Source organism: Bos grunniens, chromosome 22, assembly GCF_055505025.1.
Source record: "Bos grunniens cultivar Pamir isolate PY7600 chromosome 22, Bosgru_T2T1.0, whole genome shotgun sequence".
Lineage (NCBI taxonomy): Eukaryota > Metazoa > Chordata > Mammalia > Artiodactyla > Bovidae > Bos > Bos grunniens.
The window spans coordinates 30,060,594-30,079,333 of record NC_141186.1 but is presented as its reverse complement, the minus strand read 5'-3'; the positions used below and the strand labels follow the sequence as shown (position 1 = coordinate 30,079,333).

General features: G+C 42.9%; 1 long non-coding RNA gene across 1 annotated transcript; it reads left to right on the top strand.

The window, feature by feature from the left end:
• The first annotated feature begins 975 nt into the window (after nt 1-975).
• On the top strand, nt 976-11,875 carry LOC147348243 (uncharacterized). The gene is made up of 3 exons (XR_015151273.1): nt 976-1,109; nt 1,546-1,667; nt 11,183-11,875. It is a non-coding gene; the product is annotated as an uncharacterized LOC147348243 (long non-coding RNA).
• The last annotated feature ends 6,865 nt before the right edge of the window (nt 11,876-18,740 follow it).

Below are 18,740 nucleotides of genomic sequence, written 5' to 3'. Positions count from 1 at the left end.
AATACTGGATCACTATGCTGTACATCTATGTAGCTAACACAATATTGTAAATAAGCTATGTGTGTATGCCTGCTCAGTCACTCAGTTGTGTCTGACTTTGCAACTCTGTGGATTATAGCCCCTCATGCTCCTCTGTCCATGGGATTCTCCAGGCAAGGATACTGAAGTGGGTTGCCATTCTCTTCTCCAGGGGAATCTTTCTGACCCAGTGATCGAACCCGGGTCTCCTGCATTGCAGGCGGATTCTTTACCACTGAACCACCAGGGAAGCCCCAAATAAGCTATACTTCAATTTTTTGTTAAAAAAAAAGACACAATCCTGGTCCTTGAGGAATTTGTAGATTCATTATCAACACTTCTATAACACAGTCTATACACAGTAATAAAGCACAGTGGCTAAGCACCTAGGATTGGCAGTCAGAATATCTGGGTTTAAATCCTGGCTTTACTTCCTACTGGTCATGTGACTTTGGCCAGTTTGAAGACTTTTTCTAGACCTCTCCTGTAAATGACAAGACAATGATGATGACAGCAAAACAGAGCTAACGTTCATCATGACCTTCCTGGGTGTTAGGTCCCAGACTCTCACACAGACTACCTCCTTGAATCCTCACCAAGTCCCTGAAAACTAGTTAACTTTTATCAACTCCATTTGACACATAAGGAACTCAGGTTTAAGAGGTTAAATGACTTATTAGGAGAGGGGAGTGGTGGTAGTGAGGAACTGCTGAGGACCCCTAAGTACTGGTCCTGAGTAGCCCTGGGCCCACCTGGCCATGCCCATCGGGGTGGCACCCATCTGATCCTCTGAACCCCGGAAGGCACTGAAGAGCCAGTGCGAACTCCAAAACTTGGCGGCCAGGGTGCATAAATTAAACGCGCGCCTCCTGCCTGGGGGAGTGACAGCTCCCTGTGATTACTGCACTGTGAAAAATGTTAGCCTTTACAAGGTTTCCTCCCTTCCTATTCTGTTAGCACTCACACAGAGGTCTATTAGCAGTGCTCCCAGCCTGCTGGGGATGCTGGCAAGGCCATGAAAAGAACCCACTCCCCCAGAAGATCTGGCTGCGCTTTTAGCTCCAGGCTGCTGGCACGTGCCACCTGCCCAGGTACCCAGACACAGGATTTATTGTGCTCTGCTGTGTTGGCTCTCAGGCCTGTCCTGGGATCTCATAGTGACAGACACATGTTTCATGGAGAAAAATTTAGGCCACTTCACAACGGGGAAGGAGAGAGAGAGCACAGGAAGAGGGAGGGAAGAGGACAAAGAGCAGATCAGAAGGCCAAGGCTGTAAAAAAAAAAAAAGGTTCTGTCCCATCCCTGAGCTTTTAGAAGTAGGAAGCACTGCGCTGACCTAGAGTTTACAGCTCAGAGTTTCAGGTGGCTATCTTCTCTGCAGTCAAAGGAGGGCAGTTAGCTTGCAGACACAGTTTACTCCTGCAGGGGCTGTGATGAGGACAGAAAGAAGTGGAGCTGGTAGGGCAGGAAAAAGTCAGAATCCCATGTGACAAGGATGACCCTTTCCTTTCCATCTTTGGCTACAGAAACAATTCCTACAGGGCTACATCTCAAGAGAGATGTTCCAGGTCCATGGGAGCAGTGCCATGCAAGTATGAGCCACCGGCTGGAGCAGGTCTGAGAATCCTTGGGTACCAGTCAGTAAAAGGTAAGTACAGAACTGAGGAGCCATGATTAGAAACTTTGAGCGTGATCTAATGCTACCAAGACATTCCAGCATGTGATCACTGACTTGTCTCATTGACCATGACATAGGCCAGTTTGGGTGTTGAATTTGAGCCTGTGGGCTGTGTTTCCCGTGGCCTGAGCTGTTTATTACTCACGCACAGTCACAGAACATCTTGGGCACTGAGTTTGACAAGCACTGTTGAAGAGGTTATTAGTATGCCTCTATAGTCACTAAGTTGCTGTGCCTTTATGAGTCTCAGTTTCCCTGTTTGTAAACTGGGGATAAATCATGTATGTCCTAAGGACTTTTGGAAGATGAAATGAGATGCAGTGTGTCAAGAGGTTAGCAAGGTAGCTGACAAATGCTGTGCACTCAGTACAAGTGAGCTCTTGTCACTCGGTCATGGTGAACAGACAGAGCGTTCAATCTGGCTTGGAACGAGGTGTCTCCACACCACAGATGCCTGGGGAAGTGAGCACAGTCTCAAAGACTTGACCCACAGCAAGCCAAGGATATCTCCAAAAGCAAGACAGAGGAGCTGGTCACCCGCCAGGGAATGAAGATGGTAAAGCTTATTCCCTCGGCTGTGAACAAGCGAATCGATGGTGAAGGAAAGCCTCGGGTCCTCCAGTGCTCTAAAAGCCGATAATAAAATTTAAAATCAATGGCGAAGCTGACAGCTGACAGCTGGCAGGGCCAGAGGCCAGGAATGAAGTGTCTCTGTGCAGGAAGCAGGCAGACAGCCTGGGCAGCGATCCTCAGAACAGCACGCTGAGCATCCAGGTGAAAGCATCTGGGTGCCTAGATTTCACCGAGATCCTGCCTCCTGGGCTGGCGCCCCGCCATGGACGCGGGAGGTGCATGTGGGAAAGGAGCTGTCGAAGGAGTAAGACCTGGACCCCAGTACTGTGCTGCCCTATTCACTCAGCTTTTGGAGGTATGGAGCCAGAGCCTGGGGAATTCTATCTTACACTATTAATTTCACCTACATTAAAAAAATATGGACAATGCAGTCCAGCTACATTGTTATGGGCCAAATGCATCCTCTTCAAATTCATAGGCTGAAACTCTGATCCCTAACATGATGGTGCTAGGAGGTAGGACTTTGGGGAGGTAACTGAGTTATGAGGTCATGAGGGTGGGAGCCCCATGACAGGATTAATGTCTTATAAAAAGAGGAAGAGACTAGGGCTCTCTCTCTCTCTGCCATGTAAGGACACAGCAAGAAGGTGGCCATGAAAAGCAAACCATGAAAAGCACTTTCATCATGAACTGCAGCAACCAGCACCTTGATCTTGAACCTCCAACCCTGCAAACCTGTGAGAAGTGAATGTTTGTCATTGAAATCACTCAGTCTCTGACATTTTGTTACAGCATCCTGAATCAACCAAGACAGTATTTCTCAGATGAGGAGCTATACAGATTCATCTATCTGTGCAAGCGTTTCTTGATTCCCCTCGATGTTGGGGACTAATGGTGAAATAGGACATTTGGAAAGTAGTGAGTTTGGGACTGGCAGGGAAGACACTTAGCATCCAGGGTACTAGGAACAACAATGCCCTTATGAGACCAGAGGGGAGTGCAGAGGCAACACTACCTGACAGGGAGGGGAGTGGGTAGGCAGGGAGATGATGCTCAAGAGATGCTAAGCCTTGTTGTGCCTGTTCTAAGGACGTGGTGGACAGTGGACTCGGGGCGGCTGCCCGCGTGATGTGTGGTGAAGGGGAAAGCGGGCCAGTCAGAGGGTCTCAGGAATTTCACTAGTACGTTTAAGTGTAGGAATGAAACCTGTAATGGGCTATGAAAGCTGAAGAATGGAAAAGCGTAGAAGAGAGGCTCAGTGAAGCAGAGAGGCGGGAGCGTGAGAGGAAGAAAGAGGGAGAGGAAAGGAGAGCGAGACAGCATGAAGCAGGGAAGGAGAGAGGGAGAGCATGACCTAACTTAATTTTGAAAACTGCACAGTTCTATTTTTCCATTCCCCTGCAACATGGTTATATTTGGCTATTTTTGAAATGTCTCCATAAATTAGAATGGGTAATGTTTACTAGAAGTAGTCTCTGTTCTTAACAAGCCAAAGAGACCTAACAGAACTCTAGGAGTGATCTGGGAGAGCAATACCGGCTCACAGAAATGTAACTGCACGGTCTCAGCCAAACACAAAAAGAGAAATTAAACACTGGTGCTGACATCGCCCTTGCACACATGCGCATATGCCCTGGCCTGAGTGCTTAGGGCAGCCATGACATTGCCCACTGTTCCTGGGTGGGTCTATGAACTTTGCTAGGTGTGAGCACTTCACTCAGCTGAGTGTGCCTGCTGTGTTGATTATACGTTTCTAAGCAAGAGGAAGAGAGGAGCGGAGAGAGTAATTAGCAAGCAAAGGAATGAGCATCTTGTTTGCATTTCTGTTGTGAAGGCTCATCATTTACATCAACTGAGGTGCTTAGTGAATTAAAGCCACATGTGAGTTAAGTGTGTTGATCTCATGATCTAACTTAACAGCAAAAACACTCAGATTCAGCCTATGGTTTGAAGAACTGAAGCCAGTAATTAACTCTTAAGTCTTAAACAAACAGCTTCCTTTACAAGCTAAGTGTCAACTGAACTTTGATTCATGAAGTCACCAATTAGTCTTCTTGGCTTCATGTTCGGTCTAGAGCCATCAGATTGATAAATATGTTACATCATCTGCCTACACTGCCTCTTTGTCAAAGATAAATGGCAAAAGAGCAGATTAAAACCAAAACCCAAGACAGGATGCCTATCTGAAATCTGAGGGATCTTAGGGTTTCCAAATGAATTAGCCCACTGGAATTAACAACTTTTCCTCCAAGCTGTGTATGGAGAGGGGACAGTCAGGTGGCCCAGGGCATTTCTTGGTCCATTTTAAACTCGCTAAATGAAAACCACGTGAATGGTTGGTTTGTGAGCCAAACGATGTCCACAATTTAACAGTTGGAAGTGGTGTGAGCTCAGCCCTAATGCAGACAATCTTCTCCCTAGGGTGACTACTCAGGTCGAGTACCTGCAGGGTCCTCACTCAAACAGGTGGACACTGACGAGGCACTGACTGAGGCTGAGCAGCCTGTGAGAAAGAACTCCAGAAACTCCACCCTCAGCAGAGAAAAGCAATGTACACATTTCTCTCAGACTTACAGATTTAAATCAAGTCTGACTCTGATTATTCTAATCTGTTAAATTAACAATTAAGCAATAAGTATTCATTTTCCTGCTAAAGGGGCTTCCCTCATAGCTCAGTTGGTAAAGAATCCACCTGCAATTGCAGGATACCCCGGTTCGATTCCCGGGTTGGGAAGATCTGCTGGAGAAAGGGCAGGCTACCTACTCCAGTATTCTTGGACTTTCCTGGTGGCTCAGCTGGTAAAGAATCTGCCTGCAATGCGGGAGACCTGAGTTTGATCCCTGGGTTGGGAAGATCCCCTGGAGAAGGGAAAGACTACCCACTCCAGGATTGTGGCCTGGAGAATTCTGGGTTACAAAGAGTCGGACATGACTGAGCGACTCTCACTTTTCTTGCTAAAGGGGTTCAGAATATGCCATGTCAAAATATGCCATTTTGGCATAGAGGTTACTTTGAGCCAAAGGCAGTTGAGAGGTAACAGATGCAGGAAGAGAATTTCTCTGCACTACCCCTATCTGCTGGAGAAGGCACTGGCACCCCACTCCAGTACTCTTGCCTGGAAAATCCCATGGACGGAGGAGTCTAGTAGGCTGCAGTCCATGGGGTCACTAAGAGTCATGTCACTTTCCCTCTTCCCTTTCATGCATTGGAGAAGGAAATGGCAACCCACTCCAGTGTTCTTGTCTGGAGAATCCCATGGACGGAGGAGCCTGGTGGGCTGCCGTCTGGGGGGTCACACAGAGTCGGACACGACTGCAGAGACTTAGCAGTAGCAGCACCCCTATCTGCCTAAAAGCAGGGCAGAGATTTCTGTCCATGAAGGTGCCTTCCCAGTACCAAAAAGGGAAGGACAAATTGTCGTCAGAGACTAGGAGTTGACACTGAGATGAGTTGGCATAAACAGACCTTCCAAAAATAACTCATAGGGAGAACTAATGGAAGATATTTTGCAGTCACTGACCCACAGTATATCATCCTTTGAAACCTGAATCTGTTTCTCTTGTTAAAATGGCAGATGAGACCCCAGACTCCAATCACTTTTTCAGTTTCTCTTTTCTGTGAATTTCTGTGTATGTAAATATTCATAAAAATTGTGTGCTTTTTCTCCTGTTAATCTGTTTCCTATTAGTTTAATTCACAGGCCCCCAGGCATTGAACAAAATAAAGCAGAAGAAAACTTTTTCTCCTTGACAGTGAATGACACAGTGCTAACCTCAAAACTTAAGGGAGACTTACTTACAGGGGTAAGGGGAAAGGAATCCCTACCCATCAAGGATTGTGAAAGCAAGAATGTCCTAAACAAAATATCAGTATGCTTATAAGAATGACAAGCATTTTTAAAGACCAATAATATCAAGTAAAACCTCTGATAGCCCAGTGGGTAAAGAATCCACCTGTAGTGCTGGAGACACAGGAGATGTGGGTTTAATCGCTGGGTCAGGAAGATCCCCTGGAGGAAGAAATGGCAACCCATTCCAGTACTGTTGCTTGAAAAATCCCATGGACAGAAGAGTCTGGCAGGTTATGGTCCAAAGGGTCACAAAGAGCTGGACATGACTGAGCAATTAAGCATGCTGGCAATATCAAGTAGTGGCATAGATGTGGCACAATGGGCACTTTTCTACCTCTTGGTGAGCACATAAATTTGGTGAAGACTCTTTTGGAAGACAATTTGGTAGGCTCTGTCAAAAATTAAAATGTACAAACTTTTGATCCAGCGATTTCATTCCTAGGAAGTTAATTAAAGACATCCTTGCATACATACACAAACTCAGCTGGTGAGAGAATTTTTATTTCAACATTGTTTTTAATAGCAACACACTGAAAAATCATCCAGTATCCAGCAATGGAGAAATGGCTACAAGGAATCAGGAGAAAGAAAGAAGTAAGCCTCCACCAATATCCCATTGTGGGACGATATCTAGGACAATGAAGGTGTTTAAATAGTAAATCACAGAAGAGGACAAGGATTTCTTAAGTAGATTATAATGAAGTACTGTCCGTTAAAAAATGAACTTCATTAAAATTAAGAACTTCTATTCATCAAAAATCTATTAAAAGAATCCACAGGTTCAACAACTGATAAGTGGATCAATAAAAGTGGTATATGCATAGAGTGGAAAATTACTCAGCAATTAAAAAAATGAATGCCATTCTGATACATGCTAAAACCTGGATGTACCTTGAAAACATTATGCTAAGTAAAAGAAGCCAGTCACAAAAGACAACATAACGTATGGTTCTATTTAAATGAAATGTCTGGAATAGGCAAATCTATTAAGACAGAAGTAGATCAGTGGTTGTTAGGGCCTGAGGGGAAGGAAGAAAAAGGAGTAATAGATATGGCATTTCATCTTGAGGTGATGAAAATACTCTAGAATTAAACAGTGTTGATGGTTATAAAACTTTGAGAATGTGGTGAAAGCACTGCATTAAATACTTTCAACAGATGAATTTTGTTATGTGAATTATATCTCAACTTAGAAAATTACATTTCAAAATCAGTAAGAGAGAGAAAAGGCAAACCACAGTCTGTGAGAAAATATATACAATATGTACACCTGACAAAACTATCGAGAATATAAGGATATATAAAGAGTTCCTACAAACCAACAAGAAAAAGACAAACCAATATAAAACAATTAGCAACCAATTTTACCAGGCACTTCCCAAAGGTGTTTACACAATGGCCAAAGCTTACTAAAAGATTAGATTCTGAACATCTTTAGTTACCAGCAAAATGCAAACTGTAACCACAGTGAGAAAACACCACCCGTGGTCCAGAATGCCAAGAATTAATAGCAAGTGCTGGTCAAGCTGTAGGCGATCGGGACTCTCCTACACTGCCATTGGGAATGTAAACTGCACTGTCACTCTGAAAATCTATTTACATTATCTTCCAAGGCAAAACACACATCTGCCTATGACTCAGAAATTTCTTTCCTAGATGTATGCCTAGCAGAGTTGAGTGCATACGTCCACTCAAAGACATGCTCAAGAATGTTCACAGCAGCTTTATTTATAAGTCCCCTGATGGAAGCAAACCAATTGTCTTTCAATTGGAGAATGCATAAACATGTATGAAATACAATAGAACACCATTTAGCAATAAAAATGAAAACAACAAAAACAAAAAAATAAGGAGACAAACAAGGATGTGGATAAACCACCCAGGAATTTTTAAGTGAAAAAAGTCACTCATTAACTGGTATATACTAAATGATTCCATTTATTAGAAGTTTAAGAAAAGGCAAATTAAACCAAACAATGGTAATAGACTCAGAATAGTGGCTACTTGTATAGAAAAGTGGACTTCCCTGGTGGCTCAGATGGTGAAGCATCTGCCTACAATGAGGGAGACCCATGTTAGATCCCTGGGTCAGGAAGATCCCGTGAGAAGGAAATAGCAACCCACTCCAGTATTCTTGCCTGGAAACTCCCATGGATGGAGGAGCCTTGTAGGCTATAGTCCATGGGGTCACAAAGAGTCAGACACAACTGAGCAACTTCACTTTTATAGAAAAGTAGGGATGAGAAAGGTACATTACAGAGCCTTCTAACTCTAGGTAATTGCCTGATAAAGAATGGAGTTGGACCTTTTCATTACACCATACACAAAAATTAACCGTGGCGGGATTACAGACCTAAATGTAAGAGCCAAAGCTACAAACCAAGAAGAAATTTCTTCAAAGGACACCACCACATAAATAAAAAGGTAATTCACAAAATTGAAGAAAATATTTGCCATTTGATAAGCCTTCCCAGGTGGCTCAGTAGTAAAGAATCCGCTTGACAGTGCAGGAAACAAAGTTCAGTCTCTGGGTTGGGAAGATCCCCTGAAGGAGGAAGTGGCAATCCACTCCAGTATTCTTGCCAGGAAAACCCCATAGACAGAGGAGCCCGGCGGGCCACAGTCCATAGGGTCGCAAAGACTCGGACCCAACTGAGTGACTGAGCATACATATACACAAGGGATTTGAATCCAGAACACGTAAGGAATTCTTATAACCCAGTAATAAAAAGACAAATAACCCAATTTAAAAATGGAGAAAGAATCAAAGAAAATAATGACCAAAAAGCACATGAAAGGATGTTCATAGGAATGACCATTGTTGCTGTTGTTGTTCAGTTGCCCAGTCGTGTCTGACTCTTTGTGACTGTTAGGAAAACGCAAATCAAAACCACAATGAGATATAACATCACACCCCTTAAGGTGGCTATAATAAAAAAGATAGATAATCACAAGTGTTGACAAGGATGTGAAATATTCTCATAAGAGTTTTTAAAAATGGATGGTACATGATTTTATTTCAAAGAGACTGCTAAAGTCTATAAAAGGATGATTTCACATACATATAAACAACCCATCTATATATACATAGATATGCATGAATTTGGGTGTAAATCCCTAGAAGAACTCTTGGGAAGATACTTCCAGAGCTCTGAAGTTGTTTGTTCTGGGAGTGAACAGAGGTCACTCTATAGCCTATGAGTGACCCGCATAAGGGGTCTATATGGCCATTTTGGTTTGTTTCCTCCTGCAATGATTCATTTTTATCCAGCAAGGATGTTTTCCCGTATTACTTATATAATAAAACAAAGTTTTAGAGTAAAAACTGCCAACTGGAAGTGCACAAGGGATTGTCTGAAGGTGGCATGGATATCCAGAGGAGGGAGTCATCACGGTGTGACAAACAAGGGCAGAAGTTCTTTGATGTGGAGCTGGAAGTTGGGTGTGACGTGCCTGGGCAAGGTGATGTGGAAACTCAGAGAATGGGGCAGCATTTTGACAAGTCTAGTATTGCCTTGGTTTCAGTTTTAAAAGTATATCCATTATGCAACATGCATTTATTTTGGATCTATTCCTATGAGAAAAGTATAGACATATACAAGTATCAGAGAAGATTTATTTCACACACATACACACACACAAAAAAGGAAGGACAAGAGGAAGCAAGGAGGAAGGTTGGGAAAGGAAGGAAGGTAGAAAGGTGTGAGGAGAGATAAAAATAAACAAAGCCAAAAGGCGGTGAACCCCACTGCCATTTTAACTGACCAGACCTGTTAAGAAATAATGAAAACTGTTCAAAGTTCTAGAATTCCCAGGATACTATGCACTTCAATTTTTTTTCCTGAAAGAAAGTCTCTGACCAGCCTTAAGAGTATAGCTGAACCTTGAACAATGTGTAAACACCTTTGGGAAGTGCCTGGTAAAATTGGTTGCTAATTGTTTTAGATTGGTTTGTCTTTTTCTTGTTGGTTTGTAGGAACTCTTTATATATCCTTATATTCTCGATAGTTTTGTCAGGTGTACATATTGTTGTACATTTAGACCCCTGCACAGTCTAAAATCCAAGTATAACTTACAGTCAACCCTCCATAACCACGGTTCCTCATCTGCAGATTCAGCCAACCATGGGCCATGTACTGCTGTGGTATTTATTGTTGAAAAAAATTCACATCTAAGTGGATCTGTGCAATTCAAACTCATCTTGTTCAAGGGTCAACTGTGTTGTCTTTTCTATGCTAATTCTGCTCTTTGCCTCATCATTCAATTAGACTTTATCATCAGGTAAAAGCATCTCTCAGAACATTCTGCAGCCTGGCATCGTGTCATCCTCTACAAAGAGCTGCTGAATAAAGACAGTAGTAATGCTTGGCTTCATCATCTGGGTCATCCTTAGCTTGATCTTTGGGGTGGTACAGGGTAAATTTTTTGGTTAGCTTGGCCTTCCAACGGCTCACAAAAGGTCCAACTTTGCCTCCAAAGTGTGTGCAGGCAGGAATAGAGTGGAGTAAGCTGGTTGTGCATAAATATACTTGGCCAAACTAGAGGAGATACCACTCAAGTCATAAAAATTCCTGTCTGTGGTTACTGGCAGTTTTTGATCATGTTACTTGTCCTCGGGCGGGAGTGAAATGCAATTACAAATTCACAGAGCCCTTGGGTAAAGGAATAAGATTGAAATTATCCCTCCAAGTACTCCATTTTAAAACAGGAAAACATTCATAAAAAGAGAGTTAGGCCAGTGGTACCAAAACATTTTTTAAAAACTTGGTCTACCTTCCAGTATAGACTTGCTGGAGTCACAATATTATCTAAACTAACTGCTGAGACCCCAAAGTCTGCCAAGCTAGGAATTCAGCCAGTATGATTGTCCATCCCTTTTGGTTTAAAATTAAATTAAATCTTTGGTTGTTTGCCTGAATTAATCGTTCAATTTGCAAAAAAAAAAATCAAACCTATGTTGTAAGTGATTCCAGCTGTGGGGTGTGTTTTTTTCCAGCAGCGGAGAAAAATTACTTAAGCATTTCATAAACAGAACTGAGAGATGTTTTGGTTTTCTTTCAGAGATGAAGGGATTTCTCGATGGTTGTTGTCCTTGAACCTGGATTATATTTCTTCCTCTTTGGAACCCAACAGTTGACTTTGATGAAGACAATATAAACAGGTCGCCTACAACTCCAAGGACATTGCTACCAACCTTGAATGTATTTTAAGGGCCTTTGATTGAAGCCAAAGAAAACAAGCTAATTACTCAATGTCACACCCACTGCTTGGTTTTCTCCTGGAGGTTGACCACAGGAAGCCACACTCTGACACTCTAGACATACCTTTACTGCACTGGCATCTGATGAGCTCAAACTAAGTCAACCTGATTGCTAAACTTCATTTTTTTCAGTTCTTGGCTGTTGTCGCTTTTCCCTTTCATGTAAATTAATATAAAAGAAATTCCAGCTCAGATTCCTTTCAGGTTGTTAATGTGAGATGCATCTCAACTTTTATGACTGAAGGTCTTCCTATCATATCTTTATGAATAATGCTACAACTTCAATATTGGGAGTTTTTGAGTGAGAACAGCTATCTTTCATAAATATAGCCTGAACAAGATTGTTAAACCATCAGTTAATATTTATATTCAAGGGAAATGAAAGGAAAACACTTACCGATAAATTACTTTTTCCATAGCCAGAAGCAAAGTGTGTACAATAAAGCACATATTCCCTAAATAACAAGAATAAATATCTCATTTTTCTCCTTGTATATTGTGCTTATCAAACTAGAGCCTTATTTGACAAGTACTTTATTCTAATATTATAAATAGTCCAAAGATGAATACAATTCTTTTGTTCATAACTAATATATTTGGGAAATCAACTTTGAATCATTTAGGCAAATCATTTCAGTATATTCATGAAAAGAACAAATTTTTACCCTCTGAACTGAATTATAAATAGTTTTTCACTTTCTTTACTCTAAATAACTAGAGACTTTTGCCTCAAAGTTATTCCTAACAAGAGAAAATTACACAATGAAATGTGTTTATCTTTTTAATCCCTAAAGGCAGAAGATACACAATATACATATGGGATGCTAACATGACATAGAAAATCTATCACTGAACCCATGGAAGATAATCCAGGCCTCTCAGCCCAAGACTGCTGGGGTCTTGGAGTACGCATTCATGTGTGAGTGATAGGAGCCGAATAATTGAAGAGTAAAGCTTATACTTGACATGTAGCTGAGTTCCCATTCATAATATGAGGGGTCAGAGTCTAGGTTTGGCTTTGGATCTTTACGAGTTGTGAAGGAAGGACTTGTCAAGCAGAAGATCATATAAAAAGGAACTCAAAATATTTTTCTGCATCAAAGAACAAGCTGGAGCCTGGGTCCATTAAGCTAGCAACATGCCAGCCTGAACTTCTAGGCTGGAGCTGTGGGTTCCATGCATAGCAATAGCAACCATCTGTAGAGCACTTTATAGTAGAAAAGAGCCTCCTCCTAAGGGATCTTTGATTTATCACCCTATTGTCAACCTTGGGAGAAAAGATTTAAAAAAAAAATAAGTATTAACTTTATAGATGAGGAAACAGCCTGTATACAACAGATCTAAGACAGAAACCCACATCTTTGAACCCCAAATCTACTCTATCAAATTTTTGTTCCTAAGCAATCAATAGCAGTTCAGCTGTCTTCTCTGAGTGTTTTTCCATTTGTAAAATGGGAATAAAAGCATCTTATAGCAGGGTTGTCATGGTGATCTGATGAGATAAGTTATGGGGATCAATTAAGACTCTTTGTGCTCTGAAGTAAAAGACAAATCCAATTTACCATGGCTTTAAAATGAAGCGATTTATTGGCTCCTGGACCTGAAAGGTCCACAGGAGGGGCATTTCAGGAGTGGACTGATTGAGAGGTAGGTGGAGAGACAGGGCAGGGCTTCATTTCTCAGGGATTCTCTGGGCCCTGCTTTCCTCTGTGTGTTGGCCTCCTGCCCAGGCTGGCTGCCTTCAGAGTACTGAGATGACACCCTGCAGTTCCTGGGCTGCATGGTTTCCCTTCTACAGTGTGGAGAATACACGGTTTCCTTTTCCCCAACCATCCAGCTAAGTTTTGAGCTTCACTCTGATTGGATAGTTCTCTAAAAGGATTTTATAATTTACACTTTTCATTCCCCCCACCCACCCTTGGCCAGTTTAGAATATTACACCATGGCATCCCAGGTCATGACATTAGTGTTGTACTTCCAAATGATCTATTCCAGTGGAATGCTGGTCTTAAGAGTCATACCAAATAATCATAAGGAGGAAGGGCGGAGGAGGAGCGGAGAGAGGAGAGGAGGAGGAGAGGTGGTTTCCTGCTGATGACATGAGCTTGGAAGACACAATACACCTCTCTAACAGTTAGGCCTTGTCATCTGAACTCTGGTTATCCAAACTCAGAGGCTATGTAGATATGAAGAGGGAAGGCTCCTCTGTTGAAGTTGGGCTTGACCCTAGGCTGGTCCCCATCACTTCTCTTCCCTCATCAGCTATAGTTCCCTCCTTTATTTCCTTCAGGTCTCTGCTCAAAACAACCCCTCATTAAGGAGAAAGGTCCTAGTTGTATAAGGTAGTACTGCCTTCTACCCGCTCACTGCATTAGTCTTTTGTGGGTTTGTGTGTGTGTGTGTTTTATATGATTTAATACAATCTAACATATTATTTATGTTTGTTGACTGATAATCTATTTGTGTTCTCACTAGGATGCAAACACTTTGGCAAAGGGACTTAGGTCTTTTGTTCTCTGCTATGCCCCCAGCACCTGGAACAGTGCGTAGCATAGGCTCTAAGCTTAATAGTGTAGATCAAATGAATATATAAATGTATACTATATCCCGCTTCTTGGTGATTCATAATGCCTGATACCACAGCTCTGAGAGTCTTGCTTAACTTGTTTAAAATCAGTATTGCCCAAATATGATCACTTAAACACTTTTGTTTAAAACAAAAACTAACATTCCCAAGAACTAAAGTTTGCTAGAAATCACTTCGGGAAACAGTGAACTATTATCTTCCCATTTTACAGGCAAAGAAACTGACCCTCTGAGCAGTCCAGGAGTATTACCAGGCCACACAGCGAGCCAGTGGCCATCAGGACTGAGCCTGGCCCTACATTTTTCCAGGATACACAGGCTTCATCACCACCCTGTTCTGTATTGATTGAGGATCTTCAGGGCTAATTATACTGGACACACCAATCAATAAACTCATCAATGAGTATTAATGGGCCATCCATTCTGTGCCCAGTCATCGGCACCTGCATTGTGACACTGTAAAATCTCCAGTGACACTTTTACAGGACATACAATTTTTCAAAAGCTGCTGATTGATTCCTTCAAGACTCACATTCACCAGTAGATACATTTTCACAGAGAGTTCTGGTTTCATTGATCTTTGCTGTGTCAATCTTCTTATCATTTTATTATTATTATTATTTTAAAATGTAAATTAATTTCAGATTAATTTTAAATTTGAGGAGGATTGATCAGGCAGGGCTCCTGGAGGCCTTGGATATCCTTGCAGGCATAGAACTTACTTGCCACCTCCCAGGGTCCCAAAGAAAGTCTAGAGGGTGTAGACGGCCGGGAGAATGCTTTCCATCTGCCAGGACTTGAAGACCCCACAGCCCTCTCCGGGAGAGCAGAAGAAAAAAGTCTAAAAGCCTGACGGAGCCACCAATTCCACGTGACATACTCTCTTCCTAAGCACTCCTAGCTGGTGAGGTTGAAGCGTACCTGAAGGAACTGGATGTGGTTATAGCCAAGCAGGTTCATGCTCCCCTGCCTTTCACTCCCCACGACAGCCCTGGGCACACCTTTGGCAGTGACCTCACCCTGCCTTCACTGCAGCCTCCCACTCTGATCTCCACACCTCCTGTGGCCCCTCTATCTCTCAGAGTCACCCTTCCCAGCACCTCTGCACAGCCTGTTCTCCCAGATGGCAACACAGCTCTGGAAGTTCCTGACGACAATCACCGCCCTTCTGGCATGCATTCAGAGACCACGGCATGGCAGTCACCGTGCAAAATATCGTAGGTCGTCGGCATTTCTGCACACGCATTTGATGACCTTAAGGTGCTCATATCTGGAGCGCTGGTTTCCAAGCCCAGCTGCACCCTGGAATCAGCTGGAGAATTTGAAAAAGTCCTGCTGCCCGAGTTCCACCCCCAGAGAATGATTTAACTGGTCAGGGCTGGAGCCAGGCACTGGGACTTTAGAGATTCCCGTTGATTTTAAGGAGCAGGGAAATATCAGTCCCTGCTATAGAGCAGTTACTATGTAAGGTGAGAGTGCCAACAGAGGAATTCCAGGGTCACACTGGAAGTCCCTCCCCCAGCCCACGTGAACAGGGAGGTCAAGGTAAAGGAAGGCAACCTCTGGATGGTTTTTATGGATAAGTAGGAGTGGATCAAATAACCCAGAAAAGAAAAGGGCTGGGGTGGGGTGGATTGAGGATTGCAGGCAGAGAGAAGGGGAAAGGTGGAAGAGAGTTAAGGAGTTTGGAAACCACACTGGAATATTAAATTTCAGAAGTTCTGACTGATGAGGTAAGGAGGTGGGAAGAGGCAAAAGCATGAAGGACGTTGTAGGATTTTAAATGCAGGCAATAGAACTGTAAGATGGGTGGAACAGGATGAGATTTGAATTTGGGGAGCCATCTCAGGGGGCTGTGTGAAGGATGGATTGAGGGGTGGGTAGAGGGCGGGCAATGGAGGCTCTACTAAAGTATTTATTAACAAATCCTGTTAACTTGATCTTCTTTGCCAACACCCAATAGCAAGTAGAACAGACAGCATTTTCCCAGGTCATCATCTGGGATACAGACACAGCTGATGGCTTGACATGCATCATTTTTCAAAAAAAATCCTGATTCCATCCTGATGAGATTGTTATTATTATCCCCACTTTACAAATGAACAATCCAAGTTAAATAACACACCTGAGCATCTCACAGATAGTTAAGCTGCAGAGCCAAGACTTCAACTCAGCAAAGCCAGCATCCCTAACCACCACATGTTGGCCCCTCCCCATTTGTGACTGCATCCTGGGGGCTACTGGCATCACTAATGACTCAGCTAATGTTTGCATTTTAATGGGGGCCTTCTGTTACCTTAAAGTGAAGCAATCACTTTTCCTAATTGATACAGATGTCTGATGCCTCGATGGCACAATCTAAGGGTATAAAACCAACTTCTGCAGTGTAAATCATTTTTACTTGCCCAGCAAATTCAAATTCTTCTAGTTGCAGACACATGCCTCACTTCTGAACTCAAGGAAAATCACCAGGAGAGGATGGAAGGCCTTGACCTGGTTTCCTGCCACTGCTGGTCACAAGGCAGAAGGGCTTATTAAAAATGCAGATTCTCTAGGCTCTTTCAGGCCTCCAGGAAATCTAGGTGTGATGTCTGGTTTCCACACTGTAAAAGCTCTCCCTACCATCAGCCTGGAGGAGGCAGCTGGCCTCAGTCCCTCCCTCTGTAGGAGGGGGACTCCAGGAACAACTGTTGTTACACATCCTGTGCACATCATCTGAAATGAAGAAGATCCCATGTGCATAGGTTTGAAGTACAAGATCTCTCACAGAACTGCAGGTCTTGGCCCAAAGCCTTCCTGTTCCCAAGTCTGCTATTATTCATCAACTCAAACAACCTGTGGCACCCCAGGTAGAAGCAATGGGAGACCTCAACACTGCTGATCAAGAACTAAGAGAACAAATAAACAACAAGGTCCTACCATACAGCACAGAGAACTATATTCAATATCCCATGATAAATCATATTGGAAAAGAATATGAAACAAAAATGTATATATATGTATAACTAAATCACTCTATCATACAGCAGAAATTAACACAACATTGTAAATCAACTATACTTAAAAAAAAACTAAAACTGAAAAAAAAGAATAGGAAGGGGAAGGCAATGGTTAGGTGGGCTTTGAGATGACAGGTGATCCTTTCTCCATCCACCAAAATGCTCCCTACAGTTTGAGTTCTGCCCGATTTCCTTGCTCAAGTGCTCACATGCTGAAATCTGCATCTATGTACATCTCAGGTTGCTCTTCGGTGGTAAGTGTATGGTGGGGCAGATCAATGACCGGAGATGCCTCTGAAGGTCAGTTAGATTTTAGGAGCCTGGTCACTGAAGCATTTACTTTAAAAATTAGAATAAATCACCTGCCTCAGTGGAAAGTTCTTTCCTGCAGAAGCCAACATGGAAATCATTGCCTGGCACCAACCTACCAAACACCCTGTTGGATGCCCCAGGCAACTGTTTTTAAAAAATGAGGAACTTTGATCCCCAGCCAACTTCTGTGGCTCTAAATTTGAATGGAGTTTTTCTGGCCACGCCTTTCATTCAGGATTGGAATTTAGTATGATGAGGATGAAATGCTTTCTTAAAACTCACTGAGACCGAAGTCCCAAGAATCAGGGCAGAGGTGCAGCTTTGTCCCAAAGACAGGCAGAAACCTGCTCACACACCAGCCACTTAGGTATAGAGCTGGGTTCAGATGTCCCATCTTGCCAACCCATTGTCTTTCCAACTGGCCAGATTCCACAACTGCTGCTTTCTTGGAGAGGCTGCTTTCTGGATGTTTTTGATCTGAAACCTGAAAAAGCCAATCAAATGTTCTAAGACTGAAATGTGTAAATACAAGTTTGGTCTAAGGTAAGACACAAGCAAGGGGAATGACTACCTAAGATGAGTATTAGGAGAGATCTCTTTGAGAGACCTGGAAGAGGACATACTCTGGAATAATGACTTGTCTTTTTGGACCTATGGGTGGCCGTCCCATTCCTGGAGGAAAGAAGATACGTACTTGGGTAGATTCTTTGGTTCAGCATCCACTTGATTTTTCTGCCAGACTATTGGTGGAGCCACATCTAGGTGCACAAACCACATCCTAAATGTTCTAAGGCAGTTTCCATGGCAACTTCACTTCTCTGAGGATCAAGTTCTAATTTACCAGCTCACAGTCCAGGCAAGCTTTCCTGCCACCAGGTGGAGACTGACTCAAATTTATAAACTGGGATATTCTTCGCATATTCAAGAGGCAGATTATTTGAGTTGGAAAGACTCTTCCAAAGTGAATTACTTCAGTGATTTCCAAACCTAACTGATGAGAGACACCAATGAGGCACTCAATGCTATCTACTATATGCTTACTAGTAGACGATATCAGGGAGTTATCATTTCACTGACTATGATAGTGGTGTTTGAGATGCATAGTGATTTGCTTGAGAATATTCAGGCATAAATAAAAAGAGGAGTGAGTACTTATCAGGCCAGGTCTGCAAAAGAAATAGTGGCACATGTAATGAAGGTCATTGTTTATAAGGATATGTGCAAGATCTAGGGGAATCACTGTGGATGGAGCAAGCAAGAGGAGGGTCACTTCCTGATCTGAAATGGCAAGGGACAGGGATGACTAAGGACCTAACTGTAGACAGAGGTGTGGGGTCAGAGAAGGCGGGCTGCTATGAGCTGTAACTAGGAATGAGGAGCCAGTGTCAATCTGCCAGGAGGGAGCCAGGAAAACACACAGCTGATCTTGCTTTCTGATTTTCCTGTCCCTGCTGGAAGATAC